The sequence below is a fragment of the Apodemus sylvaticus genome, chromosome 9, assembly GCF_947179515.1.
Source record: "Apodemus sylvaticus chromosome 9, mApoSyl1.1, whole genome shotgun sequence".
Lineage (NCBI taxonomy): Eukaryota > Metazoa > Chordata > Mammalia > Rodentia > Muridae > Apodemus > Apodemus sylvaticus.
In genome coordinates, this window is record NC_067480.1 from 107336974 (window position 1) to 107356016 (window position 19043).

A 19043-nucleotide genomic window follows, 5' to 3' on the forward strand; every position below is an offset into this window, starting at 1 on the left:
CCCTCTGGAAATGATCCGTTTACAGAGTGAATCACCAGTCCTGGGAAGAGATAAGGTGGTGTGATTTCAGATTTTTAATGGGTGAGTCTGTCCTTCACCTAATCTCCACTGCCCTTAGAATGTAGCTTCTAAGTCACAAGTTGTGTGTGCATGGGAAGGGACAAAAAAGAGTGTACTGGGTGGGGGTGGGGATTGGAGCATTCAGAGCTCAACAGCTGGGATCACATACTGCTATTGCAGAGGGCTCAGTTCCTAAACCCTCACTGGATGGCTGAGAGCAGTATGTAACTCCAGCTCCAGGGGATCTGACACTGTCTTCTGGCTGCCACAGGCACTGCATTCATAAACACATGCGAGTGGTGTTTCGTTGCAATAGAAACTCTAAGACATGTATGTATGTATGCATGAATGCATGTGTGCAAACATGTATGTATGACTGAGATATAAAACAAGGTCATATTGGAATAGCAGGTACAGACCAGATGTGATATCTAGGACGGTCATTGCAACTCCCATGTCAGCTGCAGAGATGCAAACAGAACTCAAGAGATCCAGGTCTCGGCGTATGCCCTGAGAGAATGTGTGAACCGTGTCTGCCCATGTCCCCTGGAACCCTCTGGGTGGAGGCAATGTGCCTGGCCACAGAGCCATAACCAGACCAAGGACAGTGAGCTGTTGGGACTGGTTTTCAACAAGACTCCAAGCCAGTACATGTGACAGTGAGCTTCCCCACATGGCCACTTGTCTTTTGGAGGCAGCCAAGAGCCCAAGTCAGTTCGAGTTCAGCATTCAAAGGTAAAATAGATATGGCCAAGCTTCACGGCCCAATACAGACCTGCACCCGCTCCCGGAAGGTGCCTGGGCACCCCATCTCACCTATATTGGTTAGAGAATGGTTTCACAAGAATATATCCAATCCAGAAAACAAAACTGAGAAACTAACTCGAGGCTAGTCTTTTATGTGTCTTCGTTTTACTGTTTGAGAACAGAGGAAGAGATCGCACATGTATTACGTGAATCCTGTAAGATATATTTAATACAAAGAAATATGAAATACAGTATATGTGTATTAAACCTAGGAAAGTTTGGGAAGCCCAAAATGTCTAAGACAGCTGGGCATCAGATAGCACACCACTCTAAATACAGAAAAGACACTCAGTATTCATATGCATATGACTATTTATACAAAAGGAACAGGATAATCCAGTTGCCCGTGGATGACACCTGGTCCGGTCCTTTGGTCCTGATACAGAGAACAGGGCACTCCCGTATTCTTTGAGTAGAAAGTGTACGACGTCCTTGGCTTGAGCACCTACAATATGTGTGGCCTCATAGCTAGTACTTCACGTCTGGTCCCTGGAATCCCGTATCAGCGGGGAAGTCGGATGCTGCAGGAGGTGGATATGGAAGGCTTGTAATATGGCTGTAACATGGGTGCTGTGGGCTAATGACATCTACCTCGCCTCTCACTGAGCATCTGATTCCATCGAGGTCGTTGCCCACACGGTGCCCCTGCCACCATCTCTGCTCAGGAGCACTGCGTGCTACAGATATACCCATTTTAATTAAATAACATCAGATCCCCAAGGCTGAAGAACCCTTTAATGCTTTATGTTTCTTCCTAGGAAATCTAATTGGAAAGTCCAACAAATGCACCCCCACGTTCCGATTTAAGCGTTCTGTTTGTTTTGTGAGCATACATGTCGGTGTGAGAGGGCGCATGTAGAGAGCAGAGGGTGGCCTATGGGAGTCAGTTCTCTTCTTCTACCACACGGGTGCAAAGGATTGAACTCAGACTTGGGGGCAGATGCCTGAGCCCTCAGATGCGTGGGCCTACCCTACCTCAGTTTGCTAAGGTCAGTTCTTGCAAACACTTCAAAAGGCATTCTCTGCATCATTCAATACCCAACACAGTGCGTGTGTGTAGGTGTGTGCATCTGTGCTTGTGTATGTGAATGCATGTGACTGAGTGCATGTGTGTGTTTGAGTGTGTGTATGTGTACCTGCACATGTGTGCAGATGTGTGTGTGGGTGTGTGCGTGCGTGTGTGTGTGCGTGTGCGTGTGCGTGTGCGTGTGTGTGTGTGTGTGTGTATACACCACATTCCTATTCCATGGGAGCGTGAAGTCACAGGCTTCTAAGCAAACCAAAGCCTGACCTCCTCAACGGCCTGGACTTCCTGCTTTGAGAAAGCCAAGTCCCTTTGACATTTCCATGTCCCACAACTGACTGTATCTTTCTCTGTTTCTTGGAGACTGTGCATGCCACAGCTAATGGGCCTGGGGCCGCCCACAGACAAGAGAATTTGGAAGCAGACCTATGAGAGGTTTGGGCGTGGACTTCAGAGGTAAGGGCAAATATTTCTGGAAGTTCTTCAACTGCATACATTTAAAGATTGGTCCCACACACCACAGTTAGGTAAGGGCCTGAAGAACTGATAGCAGTCTAACTCCCCAACTGTCTCTTTTCACAGATAACTTAATCATAAAAAAAAAAAAAAATCCCTCAAGATTGCCTCCTCCCAGGGATCTCTTCAGGAATGCTGTCGGAGGTTGGTAGTTGATGCTGAAACACCCAAGCCTTCCTCTCCTTCAGCTACTAAAGTTGTGGGACACAGACACAGCAGCTCGGGATGGCTAGCCGGAGCTCTCTTAAAACAACCCGAAGAGTCTGAGGATTCCATCTCTGAATCACAAGTGTGTTTTCGGGACCTTTACCTGACCCAGAACATTCAACGCTATTTCCTGGCTTTGGTGAGAATCATGAACAGGATCTGATGAGAGGTCACCATTCGACTTAGAGACAAGAAGAGCTCAGTGTGTCGGGCACCCTTGCTGTCCTACCTGCAGGTGACACTGCCTGTAGCCCAGGTCTCTCAGTAGTGTCCAGCGATGTACACAGCAGCCACACAAACGCCGGCTGGTACAAAAGATGCTTTGAGCGGGTCTCTGGCTCCTCCTCACATTCGTGGCTAAGTCCATTTGAAGGCGCACCTCTTCCAAGAACCTTTGCCTTCCACACCTCGAGTGAACCCAGCGTGAACCCTCCTGTGGGCCGCCTTGCTCCCTGGATGAGTCTTGAGCCCTTTAACTGTAACAGGCTTTTCTGCCATCCTGCAATCTCATCGTAGCAAACACCAAGCACACTGTGGCTATCTTAAGACGAAGCAGCCGCAGAAACAAGAAGTCAGGCTAATTCATGGAAATTAAAAAGTCCGGCGTGTGTAACCCAGGGCAGCCTACCCAGAAACACAGAGACAGGGATGGGGAGACACCTTCTGGTCTTGTTTTCTAAATCTTCTCCCTCCATCCACCAACCCCACATCACTTTCTCCAGGGACAGTGGAGTAGGGTGACTGCATTTTTAAATAAATTAAGGCAGAATATGGTTTCTAACCACGTACCACAAAATGTGATGATCTTGTCAGGACAACTGGAATATCCAACACCCCAAGAATTTAATTATTTCTTTGCATTGGGAACATTCACAATATTTTTTTGATTTGAAACATATATAATAACTTATTTTTATAGTCACCTGGCTGTGTCAGAACATGTTGCCCTCTTGTGTTTATGTTCCCTTTAAAGATCAGTGACAGAGCCTAGCTGACTCAGCCTAAAGCTCTCCTGTAAGCCTGTGGTCAACTACAGAAGAAACCACCTAAGAGACATTCCTGGCTCCAGGTATGGAAAAGCTCTTCAAGTCCTGGGAGCGGCAGACTGGAAGAGATCCCTTGCCCTGCCCCCTGACCCTCTGAAAGGTTGAGCAGGAGGCAGAAAGTGCGTGCAGCCTTGGTCCAGCTTCCTGTGTGCAAGGCTGGGAAAAGGCTGCCCAGAAATGCAAAATGGCAGCCTGGTGTGGCAGTACTACACTACACAGCGCCTGGGCACGCGACCTTCCTCAGGGTCTCTACCTTATAGAGAGGAAGCCTTAGGGGAGGGGTTCTGATAGCCAATGCAAAGACCAGCTAAATAGACTCAGTAGAAACCCTAGCCAGGAGACCAAAGTGGCATGGGGTGGGGGTAGGAGGCTGAGGAGGGGCTCCCTGAAACCCACACAGGAGCAGCAACCTCTCCATGTCCACGTCTTACTGTGGCTCTTTCCCGGTATCGAGTCACCACCTCAACAAGAAGGTTCCTAAAGAAAGACTGGGAGAGCGAGCTGCTTGAAGCTACACAGTGATTGAAATATCACTTGAATTCAGCCCAAGAAAAACAGACTCCTGAGCTAGGAATGAGTATGCCAAGAAGGGAGCCAGGGCGTTCTGTATGGGCCACAAAATTAAATTCACATCAAAAAGCTGCACCCCTTCACAATAATCCCACAACAGGAGATGCATCTGTCCTGCTGCAGATGCTTCCGCTGGTCTCTGTACAACACAAACAATATTTATAAGACTATCTGCCCGGGCTAAGTCCCAGGCGGAAAGCGCACAGTCTCAAGCTTGCCAAGTCAAATGCAGGCCTACTAGACTGTCTCAAAAACTCAGCCCAGGAGGGCCCGAGGGGTCACAGTCTCCCAGTGTAGCTGAGAACTCTCCCAGAGCTGGCTGCTGTAACAAGATACTACAGACTGTGTGGCTTAGAAACAACAGAAGTTTGCTCCTCACAGTTCTGGGAGTCTAAGATCCAAGCATCCAAGCATCTGGTACCTGGTGAGGGTTGTTTCCTGACTCACAGACGTGTGCTTGAGCAACTAAAGGAGGGAAGATGCTCTCTGGAATCTTGACTACAACGCACTTTAATCCAGCGCAGGAGGCACCATCTCATAAACCAACCATCACCAGAGAGCCTTCAGGATAGGAATCTGGAAGTGGGCACACAGGCAGAATGCTATCACTTCTCTGCTTCTCCATAAGGCAAACCGAGATCCCCTCGAGGCACGGTTTGATAAGGCCCAAAACACCAGGCTGAGGAGTGATGCTCCTACCCAGACTCTCCCATCAGACAGCCCACCACGAGCCAAATCTCACCAGCCTCTGCAGCAGGGCCGTGCAACAGCTGTGGCGGGATTCTACCCTTGTTGGCTACTATACTGATTCTATAAATGGAGAAAAGCTGCTGGAGAGGCAGAAACAAATCTAGAACCACAGTCAGTTAAAGACAAACACCTCTTGGGTTACAAAAAAAAGAAGAAAAAAAAATCAGTCATGTTACTAGAAATGTGAAATGCAATATTTTGAAGCATTTAAAACAAATATGAAATCCATGATTTACAAAATACCTCAATTTTAAGTAAAGGACAGAGTCAGTCTTCCTGATCTCTCGGTGTTGTCTCATGCTCCAATAAGGAATTGCACAACCCTAGGATCGAGCGAGCCTGGAATCCAGCCCAGCTCAGCGCGGGGCAGGCAGCGGGGCAGGCATCTTCAGACACCCACACCGAGCTTTCTCTCCACCATTTTGTAATCTCAGAGAGCTCCTGAGGTGATCCCATCCTCAGTCAGCTCAGGTGTGAGTCGGCATGACTGTGTTCCCAAGGAACATCAGGGCTGAGATTCGATTTCGTGGTTGCTATGTATTTAGGTAAATGGAAGGACGCCCCAGCCTCCACCAAAGGAGGGGCTTGCTTTAAAATAGTTCTGGAAGGTGCAGAGGTGGGCTCCTAAAACAAAGGCAAACAGGGGTGCCTGTCATCCCACTTGGGTTTTCTGGTTCAATTCTGACAGGGTGCCGACTGGCCACCTGCAGGCCACAAGTCCAGTCACACCGCAGTCTTCCTATTCCCTTGCATTTCAAAAAACAAATGTTTTGCTCATTTGGGTAACTACTTCTTCTCTCAGCACATGTACACCTACCTCAAACTGAAAACGAAGTCCTGCCGGTTAGTAAATGACTGCTCAACAAATATTTGTTGATTCAAATTGTGATTATGTCTAAGATTAAACTCAGGCTCCCCTCTGGTGGCTTGTAACCTAAGCCCCGAGCCTGTTAAATAAACCATGACCCGAAGCATAAGGAAGACAGCCAGTGTGTCCACTGTCTCCCTCGCCCGCCGTGGTGGACCTTGGAGACAGACGCAATTATGCCCTGGTACTAAGAACTGAAATGCAGGCAGCAAGCCCTGCTCCCCCTCTCGCTGTGTTTTCTTAGTGTTAAAACTGGTTAAACTGCTCGGCTCTGCCTCACATTTCAAAGTTAAGTCCAGTCAAGCGCTCAGAGGAAAACTTTGGGCACTTGCGCGGCTGGCTTCTCTGGCCCCACCGACCATGGTGTAGTGGACGTGGCCCCCACAGGGGTGGCGTGGGTGCCACGTCCAAAGGGTCCCGGGATACCTGGGCTCTGCTCGCCACCTCCTCCCCAGCTCCACATCCGGACGCGACTTCGGGAACGCCTCAGACTCGCCCCCCAACCCCCAACCCGGCTCCCCCCAACCTCTCTGGGTCTGCGCCCCACGCGTGCTGCGTGGCCACGCCATTTCAGACCGTCCCAGGTACCTGGCACCGGAGCGTGGCCGTGCTTGGCGAGCGTGTCGGGAAGGGCTCAGTCCGCGGGGACACGCGGGGGCTGCTCTGCCGGGTGCGCGCTGACCCCCGGCCGCAGCGTCGAGGGCCGGCGGCGCCGCTCAGCAGGTGGCGGTAGGGCACCGGGAGCGCGGAGTCTGCGGCCGGGGAATGGACGCGGACGCGGGCGCGACCCTCGGGCGGCCGCGCTGGCCCTGCGCTGGGCGCGCGCTCCCGGCTCCCGGCTCGGCTGCGCGCGGCCCGGCGGGGGCGGACGCGGCTGTTCCGCTCTGCTCAGCTCTGCTCCGCGCCGCCCAGGCCCGCGCGCCACCCCCGCGCCGCTCCCGCCGGGCACGCGGGACCCTGGCCACCCCACGCGGCGGCGCTGCAGAGCTGGGAGCCTAGCAGGCTCCTACCTGCGCGAGGTCCGAGGGCCCGGGGAACCCCGCCGGGACGAAGACACCCACGGTCGCGGCTCCTGCGCGCCACCTCCCTGCCACCTGGGCCTCGGAGAGTGGGCACCGCCGGGGTGGCAGGGAGGGACGTGCGCATACGGATAAAAGTAAAAGTTGTTTCATAACCTTGTGGGTCCGAGCGTCTGAAGGCTAATGAGGGAAGCTGCCGCCCCGATTGAATCATTGCTGTGACACTAGCAAGTGTGGGATAAAAAGCTGAAGGAGACGTTTCAGCTTCGTTCCCCACCCCCACTCCCTCATCTAACTGGGGAGCTGGCCCATTTGGGGAAGAAACCGGCTGGCCTTGAATACCTACCTGCTCAGCTCCTCAGCCAGCTACCTACAGAGAGAGCCCCACTTTGGCTTGCTGACACAGCCATCGTCAGGGATGAAGTACAAGGAATGTCAGCTGAGCCCCAGCAGGGCATCCAGGCTGCAATAGCAGGAGCCCCAGGTGGAAAAGAGAATTCTCCTATCAGACGGTGGCACTGGGGTGGAGTGGTCCCTGAGTTCTGACTTCAAGTGCCATTGTCAGATCCAGTGGAATCCATACCCCACCGTTGAGCTTTGGGACTGATGGCTTGGAACCAGGGACACGGAGAACCCAAGAAGCACACACACACCTCTATCTTGAAAAGTGTCTCCCCACAGCTGGATTTAAAATTAGACCAAAATCCCAAACAAAATAGGAAGATTAGGTAAGAATCTGGCAATAGATCTCATTTGGTTGGATCCATGAAATCGAAGTTAGTTGCCTTCTTAAGTTTTGGGTGTAATTGATCCCTTTGGTTCAAGCTAGTCACTTAAAAGTCTCCTTTGATGGTTAAATGAAATTAATTCTCTCTAAGAGCATAAACAAATCATGAATCAGTCTCCAAATTGACAACCACTCACAATGAGCAGGTGACTCACGGAGGAGCAAATGGTTAGGTGTGTGTGTTTGCCTTGTTTGAAATCCTCAAACCAAACTGAACAGCTGCAAGCAGAGCGGTGCCCTCACCCGCCTTGAGCCTGCGGCTGCTTGCTCTTCAGATCTGCATGTATTCTGCACGCTAAATATTTATTGACTCTGTAAATTGCCTTTCTAACCCAAGAATGTTTGTTTCCAGAATATCAGAGGCCTCTGGATTTATTTCTGTGTGCCTGTGGGTGGCTTTTGAAGTTCCTGGAGGGTTTCAGAGGACAAAAAACCCAGAGGATCTCGGTGATTAGCTAAGGCTGAGAACGCGGTGTCAACACCCAAAATAGAAAGTGGTTGGGAACTTGGTGACTAGGTTGGCAACAGGAAAAACGAAGGAGGAACCGTGAGGAGGAAGAGATGCTTACAGGAGACTCCCAGGGGCCTCCATTTTTGTGGACAACTCTGGTTCTCAGAGCTGCTGTCCACACCGTACACCGTTCTTCTCGTCATTTCTGTCACCAAGCCTTCAAGCCAGCTGAGAAAAAGCTGCTGTATTCAAGTAAGGCTAAATGGAACCTCAAAGGAAGCGTAGTTCCTTAAGGCCAGCAGAAACCGCCACCCAGCAGAGAGCATGCTGGGGGCTTTCCAGCTGCTGGAAGTCTCTCTTAGCTATCCCCAAACACCATCTTCCAAGGGAAGAGACCCTACTGGCAAGACAGAGGAGGCGAGGCTGCTCCTACTCCATTATTTCTCTGGGGACAGGTCATTGTGAAAAGTTATATGCTGTTCCAAGCCATGACCAAGCAGTCACTCAGTGAAGGTTTCTCTCCCCTGCAGAACCCTGAACAAAGATTGTTACCATGTTACAAGAGAGAGACAGATTTTCTCCACATCCACAGTCACAGTAAGTGGTGGAGATAGGGTCTGAACCCACAATCCATGGTCTTTTTTTTTTCTTTTTTGAATGTTGATTCTTCCTTTTTATTTTTATTTTTTTTAAAGACTGGATATTTTATTTATTTTACATTTCAAATGTTATCCTCTTTCCCTGTTTTCCCTCTAGAGCAGGGCTACCTCTCTCAATGTAGCCTCTGACCCTGACAAGGAAAGAAAAAAAAAGTTTTGAATTTTTAGAAAAGGAGACAACTTTCCTACACCCAGAGAGAAGCCTCCTTCAGGGTGTCAGAAAGCAACATTTTAAAAAAGATTTTCCTGTTTACATTTTAAAGTATTTCTGTTTCCTCTTTGCTTAATTTTTCCTGTCTTGGTTAGTTTTGGTCAACTTGACACAAGCTAGAGTCATCAGGGAGCGCTTCCTGGAAAGCGGGATATTTTCTTGATTGATGATTGGCTGCTGTGGGAGGCCCAGGAAGCCACATTCCCACATGGTCCCTGCTTCTGTTGGGAGGTCCCAGCCTCCCAGCTCCTGCTTGAGGTCCAGCCCCGGCTTCTTGGAAGGGTGGGCTGTGACGCATGGCCACCCCACCTCACTACCACCAAGTTGCTTTTGGTCAGACTTTTCTGTCACAACACTAGAAAGCAGACCAATTCCTGGTACCACCTTCACCACTGTCACTAAGAGGATTTAGAAAAGAGTTTCCACTGCCTTGCAGCGGTGTGGCCTCTCATCTGAAATCCCAGCCCTCACGCAGAAAGCAAAGACAAAGGGTCCTCAAAAGCTGCCTGGCTGGGCTAGCCCAAATCTCCAAGCTCTGGGCTGGACTGAGAGCAATCAAGGAGGACTCCCAAGGTCAAGTCCAGGCTTCCACATATAACACATGCATGTGAACCTCCACACATATGTACACCGCAACCATTGCAAGCATACCTACACACACAGAAGAAAGCTGATGGGCCAGCGAGATGGCTCAGTGGATAAGGGTGCTTGCCGCCAAGGCTGACCACTGGGTTCAATCCCTGACACCCACCCACATCATAGAGGGAGAGAGCCTACTTCAGCAAGCTGTTTTCTGTCCTCCACACACACACCCGTCCATAAATGTGTAGAAACATAATTGTAGCCGCCAGCAGCTACATGTAAACCGGGTTACCTGTTGAGAGAATTTTGGGGTCATAGGGAAGAGCGGCGAAAAGAACGTACGGCTAAGTCAATGTTCACTGATCAAAGCCGTAAACTTTAATGGCGCCGGACCTTTTAACAGTTCGGGCAAACCCTTCCCCCCAGACTCCAGGCTGAGTTCCGGTGGAAGTTGTCTAGCTTCTCTTGGAGGTCTTCGTCTTGACTGCTCCGGCAGCTGGGTGGGTCACCTGTTTAATTCAGGAATCCCTATACCAGGAAGAACAATGAACTTAACCTTTACTACGTGCACTCCACCCTAGGTGGAGCAGGATCCTGGCTAACTGGGAGAAGTTAACCTTGACCAAAGTCAAACTCTGACCAAGTGCAAGACTGCCCCAATATGGCTCTGTACATGTCCTCCCTTTTTTTATTAATTTGAACACGAGGAGGTAGAAAACAAGTGGATAAATATCCTTCATAAGAAGGCGGGCCTTAACCAGGAGGGGAAGCATTGACCGTAATTCCTCTTAAATATTGTATAACGTCTTTTTCAGAGGAGGGGTAATAGGCTCCCTTATTATTTTAAGGACAGCCTCTCGACGTTAACCCCTATGCAATTAGGTGTACTTCCTGGGGACTCAGAAGCAGAAATTCACCTCCCCATGCAGTGCTTTGCCTCGCACGTCTCGCTGGTACCCATGTTTGTTCAAAAACAAACACACATAGATCTGAGTTCTATGTGGCTCCCTCTTTGGAGATCCACTTGTGTAAGTTTTGAAGCCAGGGGGGTCTGCAAGTGTCTTTAACAGACATGTAATCTCTCCATCCAGGTGAGCCTGGGTGGAGACAGCCAGTCTGCTTAACAGACAAGGTCAAGAGTTAAAGGTGGAATAGGATTAACTTGTCCCAGAAGTATCCAATTCAGTTGTAAATTAACAACTTTAAGGACCCAAGGCTTGGCCTCTGAGGTGGGAGAGGTAGCCTTGTGAATCAAGAATTAAGCTGTTACTTCTCAGGAAAAGTGGAGACTATATGTTAAATTAACACAGCTGGCTGAAGATTGTTAGCCATCTTCAAAATTGGAATCTTCAATATTGGGATTATTTCTAGACTAGTCTATGGTTAAGTCAGCTGAACACAATAAGGAGAAGAGTCATTTTAACTCTTCTTTAGATTAATTTTTCCTAAGCTAGCTTAACAGTCTCTATTTTCTGTCCCACAAAGTCTAAAAGCTTGAAGCTAGGCAATTTATCTAACCTGGGACATTTAACAATTGAGGTAAGTCAAGAACATATATCCAATATAGCTCTTATGTTACCATGGTCTGGGCATTCAGCAAGCACAGTCAGCATATCTTCTGCAGCATTCTGTGGAAAAAAACAGAGGACATGCCTTCTCCCCCAATATTAAATCAGGATCATGGCATATGTTAGTAAGTGAATTCCTTCATTTCACCTAGACATCAATATGTCTAATTACAAGATGTCATATACATTTAGCAAGGAGTTTCTTGGCATCTAAATTTTAAAATTTTTTTAAAAACATGCAAGCATAATTTAAATTATATGCACAGGGACACAATTTCCCCTCTCTTCTTTCTTCCAAGAAGATATTGTTTTATTAATTTAAGTTGGAACACAAAGTATAAACCATAACATAGGCAATAACTATGTAATTATATAAAATATAGTTGCTTTTTCTGTTAGAGCAGTTGCAACTAGACAGCCTAAAAATGAATCATTAGTCACATGTACATATTTTTTTTAATCTTTTAAATTAGAAATATGAATATCATTTATCTGTAATAACTAAGTCCTCTAGGATTAACACCATTACTTGGTAGAGGTAGAAATTGAGGACATCAAGAACAAATCTTTATAATTTGATGTGCACAAAATATAAAATTATTTCAAATACCTAAAGGACAGTCATTTAGAGAACATATCCTTTGTTCTTAGAAATTTGAATCACATTTGTATAAACTGTAGAAATTAAGAATTAGCAGTATTAAAAATGGACCAATTTTAAGCAATTATAAACCATGAGCTATGTATATCTACTATTATTAAAAGCTTGACCTTTAACATCTTAAAAATAGCTGCTATAGCACCCAATTCAGGTATCTGTGTTGAAGCAGGGAGAAACTTAAAGGAATAAACATGTGATCTGATAGTACAAATTATCTTTTGGATAACAATTATTAATTTTGCCTAAAAATGCTTGCCATGTAATAGACCAACCATTAATAATAAATTTGATTGTTGCTTGAAGCAAGGAACAAACGTTTCCTACCTAGAAAACAGAGGTTTAAGACCTTTTGTGGCAAGCTTAAAATGAGGTAAATATAAGATAAAGCCAATTAATATATCCTAACAACTTTTGAAAGCCATTTACCTAAAAATTCTAAAAGTCTATAGGAGCAAGGGCCTGTAACAAACATTCTATGAACATTATACACTGAAAATTTTAAGATCTTAACTTCTAGTATTGAAACAGAGACAAACACTTTTTCTCACAAGACATAAGGCTGTTAGCCATTCCTTGAGGCAAAACTTTTTAATGAAATTGTTTTGTTGTCTCTTTAAAATTAGAAGCAAATGCTTTTATAATTATCAGAATGTAAAGCAAAAAACCAACCCTTTAAATTTACAATAATTTTATAGGGAGTAGACAGGCCAAATGTTAATGCTTTTATAGCCTCCTTGACCTTTCATAGATTTGAACTGCATTTTAACCCACACCTGGATAAGTCAAAAACCTTTTTTTTTTTTTTTAAAGCCAAACACTCCCTAGGTGGGGCCTGTAAGGCGGAAACAATTTCTCAAAACTTCCTCACTAGCTTCCCCTGAGGCAACTCTAAGCTTTGCATTAACTCAAATGTAAATTTTTTTTATCTGCCCTAGGATCCACCTTGAGTCCTTGGCAAGGACATTGTATGAGATTCCTGGAAAGTAAATATCTTCTAATCTGAGCCTTTTATCTAAGACCAGACCCAAACTATCTGTCCTGCAAGGACATTTTGAGGATTAAACAAAAGAAACCTGTAATTTCATGGTCAAAGGAACCTACTTGATATCAAATACATTTCTACAGAGATCTCCTTTTTAATCTTGGAGGGTTAAATTTTGCTCCTACCATTGTAGCCTATAAACTTGTGGAAAAGAGGCAATGGGCCTCTAAAACCCATAGCTGCATCACTCTCAAAATTATCTTAATTACAAAATGTTAATTACGAGCCTGCAAACTGAAAACTGTAGCCAATGACACACTGATTTTTATTGTAACTCAATGTTTTCTTGCAATATTAGAGCACAATTGTAATTTTGGAAGCAAATCTCAATTTTAAACAATCTATTTTCTTTAAAATTAATGGCAAACACATATTTACAGCACAAGGTTTGTATGCCAGTTCTTATGTTCAAGTGTATAACAGTGTAACTTATTAAAGAGACAATATTTTAGATCTTAATCTTCATTAAGTCTAATCTCCAGGCCAAGATTCACATGAAACACCATGCCAATTTAGGAGCGTCCCAAAGGCCTGTATTTCCTGGATTGCGTCATGCCACGTGGTGTTCTTCAAAATGGCGACTACCCTAAACTAAAAGCCTTAACCATCATGCCACGTGTTCAAAATGGCGACTACCCTAAACTACCAGCCTTAACCATCATGCCACGTGTTCAAAATGGCGACTACCCTAAACTACCAGCCTTAACCTAACTTTTGTTAATAACATTATACCTTTTAAATCATGTGCAGTGACTTAAGCCAATACTCTATAGTCAAGACATGCAAAATATACCTTTAAATCCAATTATAAACAAGAACAAAGCATGAGTGGCGTTAGGCCACGTGTAGTTAGTTAAGATAGCTCTAACACTGAATCACCAGTTTTAAACTAACCTTTTCTTAATAACACTATACCTTTTACATAATAACCAATTAATTTATAACTCTTTAGTCAAGAAATGTAAAGCCTTATATCATTAAAACCAATTAGAAACATGTATAAAGCGACTACATGAATTTCACCAGCCAAACCAAAGTCTTCCCAAATCTCGAGGTTTCTGGGCTTTAAGAGCGGCTTTTTCCCCAGCCACGCTTGCCTCTTGAGTGAGCTGCGCTGTCGCGGCGTGGCTTTGAATCAATCCCCACACAAACTGTGGCTAGCTCAAGAGGTTACCAGCAGATGTAATCTTTACCAATTTTTCCTTTTTAACATGAAACAGTCATTCACACAAAGACACAGAGAGGACATAAACATACACATAGACAGACGGTTGGTGCACCGGATCAAACACGGAAAGATACACAGAAAGTTAAGCGTGCTTGTTAAGCAATTGCATCCATTTTCCTCTTTAAACAGCTCTTAGAAGCTGTGGACATATGCCTATTTTTAAAAACCCCTTTCTTTTCGCCGAAATCAGCTCTTACGAGCTTTGGGCAAATGCCTACCAAATTCCTTCCCCATATTTCCCTATCTTATCAACCCAAGCAGTCCTGCGCTGGGTCCACGCAGTATGCTTGAAAAACTGTATCCATTCCTGCACTCACAACCATAGACACGAATTCACTAGCGCTAGTTTTGCCCTCTATGTTGCTTACCGTGCGGACACCATTAATTTTCACCTTTTTCTGCGAAGCTTCGCTGGATAGGGCTACCTCAAGAAATTCTCTCGTGCCAGGTCTTCCCACGTTCAGGCGCCACTATGTAGCCGCCAGCAGCTACATGTAAACCGGGTTACCTGTTGAGAGAATTTTGGGGTCATAGGGAAGAGCGGCGAAAAGAACGTACGGCTAAGTCAATGTTCACTGATCAAAGCCGTAAACTTTAATGGCGCCGGACCTTTTAACAGTTCGGGCAAACCCTTCCCCCCAGACTCCAGGCTGAGTTCCGGTGGAAGTTGTCTAGCTTCTCTTGGAGGTCTTCGTCTTGACTGCTCCGGCAGCTGGGTGGGTCACCTGTTTAATTCAGGAATCCCTATACCAGGAAGAACAATGAACTTAACCTTTACTACGTGCACTCCACCCTAGGTGGAGCAGGATCCTGGCTAACTGGGAGAAGTTAACCTTGACCAAAGTCAAACTCTGACCAAGTGCAAGACTGCCCCAATATGGCTCTGTACATGTCCTCCCTTTTTTTATTAATTTGAACACGAGGAGGTAGAAAACAAGTGGATAAATATCCTTCATAAGAAGGCGGGCCTTAACCAGGAGGGGAAGCATTGACCGTAATTCCTCTTAAATATTGTATAACGTCTTTTTCAGAGGAGGGGTAATCATAATAAAATAACCAAAGAAATAAAAAATTAAATTTAACAAAGTTAATAAAAACAAACAAACAAACAACAACAACAAAAACCGGGTAGGGTTTGACTCCCTTTTTAGCACTATTATGTACCCAGTTAGCACAATGGTCTCGCGCGGCAGCTGTCTGAGGAACATCACTGGACAATGAACTTCCACCATGACCCACATGTGTGTGTGTGACCCACATACGACGCCGTAGCAGACACTCTTCCGTTTCAGACTCTGTTTCCCTAACCGACCTGTTCTCAGTCATTGGCCAGAGTTTGTTCTGTTGCCTCCCTTCCGCCTTAGCCGGCTCCCTCTGCAGCCACTCTGGCCTCGAGCCTCCTGGCGGCTACCCAAAGCCACCCACCCGGACACCAGCATGCTGGTGAGTGCCCTGGGCCCTAGATCCTCCCGCCATGCTTTGCTGCTTAAAACCACAACCTACACCAACTTCCTCGAGTCCTACAGCCAAGCCTTGCCTGGGTGCACAAAGAAAACGCGCACAAAGCTGCTGAGGTTAAACCCGTGAAGAGGTCTCCAGCCTCACCGGGCTTTTCTTTGAATGCTTACTTGCTTTCTGAACCCCAGATGGGCCCTACGTAAATGGGAAAGAGGGGGAGAGCGCCAGCCGCTCCAACCCAGAGGTCACTCCTATTGCTGGCTTTTTTTTTTCCTGTTTGTTCTTGTTTTGTTTCCATTTTTATTTATTATAAAGAGGGTATACGAATGTCTCCTACGTAATCGAAGTTAAGGTACAAGGAGAGAGATGTACCTCAGAAGCAGAGCACTTACCTAGGACACCCAAAGCCTTGGCTTAATCCCCAAACGCCCCTCCCCCAATAGTTGAGGCTAAGGCAAATAATTTTATATTCTCTTTAAAGAAATACATTAAAATACAAGTATCTCCACTTGTGATAGCAAAGTCTTCATAAGTGTAAATTCTTAATGACTTGCTAATGTTCTGCTGTGTGGCTACTTCACAATTTAATGTTTAGTGCTTCACTACTGCCTTGCTTCCCGGGTATGTTGCAGCATTCTTTGATGGTTTGGAGCTGATCCGCTAGTGTGTGTTTTCCAGCATTTCCTTCCATAAGAGAGCTGCAGAGAGGCGTCTCTAAGTGAGTCACAATGAGTGAGCCTGAGGCCCTGGCTCCGCAGGCAGGCAGGAGGCAGTGGTTACATTTCCATTGTCCTGGGTGCTCCCGGCCAGCCGTGGGTGCTCCCGGCCAGCCGTGGGTGCTCCCGGCCAGTCTTGGGTGCTCCCGGCCAGCCGTGGGTGCTCCCGGCCAGCCGTGGGTGCTCCCCGCTAGCCGTGGCTGCTCTCTGGTGCTGTGTAGTTATTCCCATTTCCCGCCACAGTCTCTTGTGAAGAGCTTGTCTATGGGTTTGTTTCTTCACAGGGAATTAACTAGTTACAGAAATGTAACTGAGAGCAGATGGGAGGAGTTTCCTGCATCACCTGGGCGGATCCAGCACAGTCATAAAGCTGATGGGGTGGGGGGTTGTGGGGGGGGGGGGAGAAGGGGCTGATGGTGTCCCGAGAGCCAGCAGGGAACTAGGAAACTCCCTGAACAGTGCCTTAGGGTGGGTGAGGGCACGTCAGCCCTGGAGAGCGGGAATTTGCTAAAAGGGAAGGGCACAGTTTCTCCCTGCTTGCGCCTCCAGAAGAATATAAGCCTTGATTTGTATCAATTTTATCAACAAAATCCCTCAATTTTTTTATCCCAGTGAGATTTCTTCTACCAGGACTCCACCCCCCAGAACTGTAAAAGGGTCGACTAACTTAAAGCTACCGGTTTGCAGCTGCGGGATGGCTCAGTGGATAAAGTGCTTGCTTCACAAGCGAGGGGACCTGATCCTCAGCACCCAATGATGCCTCAGAGGCAGGAGGATTGTTGGCCAACCAGCCTGGCCCAGGTGGCAGAAGAGCTCCAGTGAGAACCACTGACTCAAAGGAACAACGTGCTAGAGGAGAGGAGACCCTTTCCCTCTGGGCTCCACACATACATGAGTGCACATGCTTATACCCCACACAATTCACATGCATATCAAACACACACACACACACACACACGCACACACACAAGTTTTTGGCAATTTATTATCACAACAATGGGTGACTAGTAAAACCTTTGTTTATATTTCCCATTGCCTTGCTGGTTCCATGCCGCAGTTCGGGTCCTGCTCAATGACTCTGTCTGCGGCAGTGGTCCACCAGACACACTGGCATCAACTGCTGCCTGTATGAGCTTAATAATTAGTATTCTAAAGGAAGGTTATCGCTGCCCACTCTACTGGGATCCAGACTCTTGGCTGGGAGATGCCATTTGGTCCTTTTGTTGATGTTGTTGATGTTGTTGTTTATCATCAGCCAGTTGATGATAAACACTGGTGATCTGTTTTGGAATCTTGACAACTCTTTAAGTACCTTTCAGCTACATATAGACTCTTCAGCAATGCATAGATTTTTCCCCCAAAGTCCATCACAATGCTTCCCAAACAATCCGAATTTAACCTACCTGAAAGTTCAAGGATTTATTATTAATCCTTTCCCCCTCTCAGAGCGTGTGTTCTTCAGAAGGGTGTGTTCTTCTGTTCGGGACTTCTAAACATCAGAACTGTGTCGGTTCTGGACACTGGTAACATGTGCTGCTTTCCACAGAACACTCTGGTTGAACGCTTTGTCCTAACTGTTTGTGAAAACACTTGTTACTTTGTTTATGCAAATGTGTGGTCAGGTTGCTGACTGTAGAAGAATCTGGAACATGACTGGGGAACAATGCCAATAACAGTAATACTGTGATTATATGGAATAATATTTAAAATAATAGGACTGGGAAGTCTTAATTATCAAGAAAAAAAAAAAGTCCAAATCGCTACTTTTCTCTCAGGCAGAGATATAAAACAAGCGTGTATCTGATTTTTGTGCTGGCCCACATAGCTCCTTTTTGCAAATGTGGCTTTAAACCAGCTAATCTTTTAAAAGTCTTTACACTGACTAATTTAGAAGCGAGGAGAACAAATGTGGGAGTCTAAATGTAAGGCGCTGAATAAGAGTGAGAATCTGTGCCAATGAGCGTGCTGCCTGCGTCTCTGGTACCCAACGCCATCCACAGCATTCCTTTAGACCGAGCTTCCTGGGGCCTCTCTTACCTCCCCAGCACGATGTGCTACGTGACTAGGGTTTGGAAAGCTCAGATCTGCCCAGCATCTTAGAAAATGTGCTTCCCTTCCTCATTTTCTGGAGGAAAAGGTGCCCACTCCAAGGCTACCCACTGACAGCCACGCGCAGCCTCACCCCTGCACCGAGAGGGGGGCGGGCACAACAGGCTCGCCCCTGCATCAAGGGGGGCACGCACAAGCCCCGCCCACCTCTGTGTGCACAGACAACCCCTGGTCCTGTCCTGCACTTGGGCAGAATTTCTCTGGTCATCACCGATTGATTTTCAAGGCAGTTAACTATCTTCACAGCAGAATTCACGGACATACTTTTAGCCCCTTTGCTAGGGAAATCGTACCTTACTGATCTGATAGGGTATAAATTTTTAAAAGGTATTTTTAATCATTAAAATATTTTAATGGCCAATATTTGGGCTGTTCCTAGTTTGTGGCTGAGATGCAAACAAGAGGTGCTCAGAAGGCAGGTGTTTAGTACCCAGAGCACATAACTCTCTCCTGAAAACTCTCTCCTAAGCAGCAGCTGCCTGCCATCTCTGTCAGGGAGACGCTGTGGCTTGAAGGTAAGAGAGCGAAGCCCGTGTTTCTATAGCAAATGGTAGCACTAAAAATAGTGTCTGGAGTGGAAGGAGGGTGTGGAATAATTTTTTCATTGTTTCCATGGAAAACCAGGAGTGGGGCTGGTGAACCCATGGTCTGACTGCGGGGATGAGTCCTCAGGTAGACTCGGAGACTTTGCTGAAAGGAAAGGG

General features: G+C 46.6%; 1 protein-coding gene across 1 annotated transcript in view; it reads right to left on the reverse strand.

Moving 5' to 3' along the window:
• The window catches only part of Cracdl (CRACD like), a 118609-nt gene extending 112064 nt beyond the window's left edge, over positions 1-6545 (reverse strand). The window contains exon 1 of the mRNA XM_052193525.1: positions 6437-6545. The gene's annotated coding sequence lies outside the window, so the exon portion shown is untranslated. The remainder of the gene's footprint in view (positions 1-6436) is intronic.
• Positions 6546-19043: the final 12498 nt, after the last annotated feature.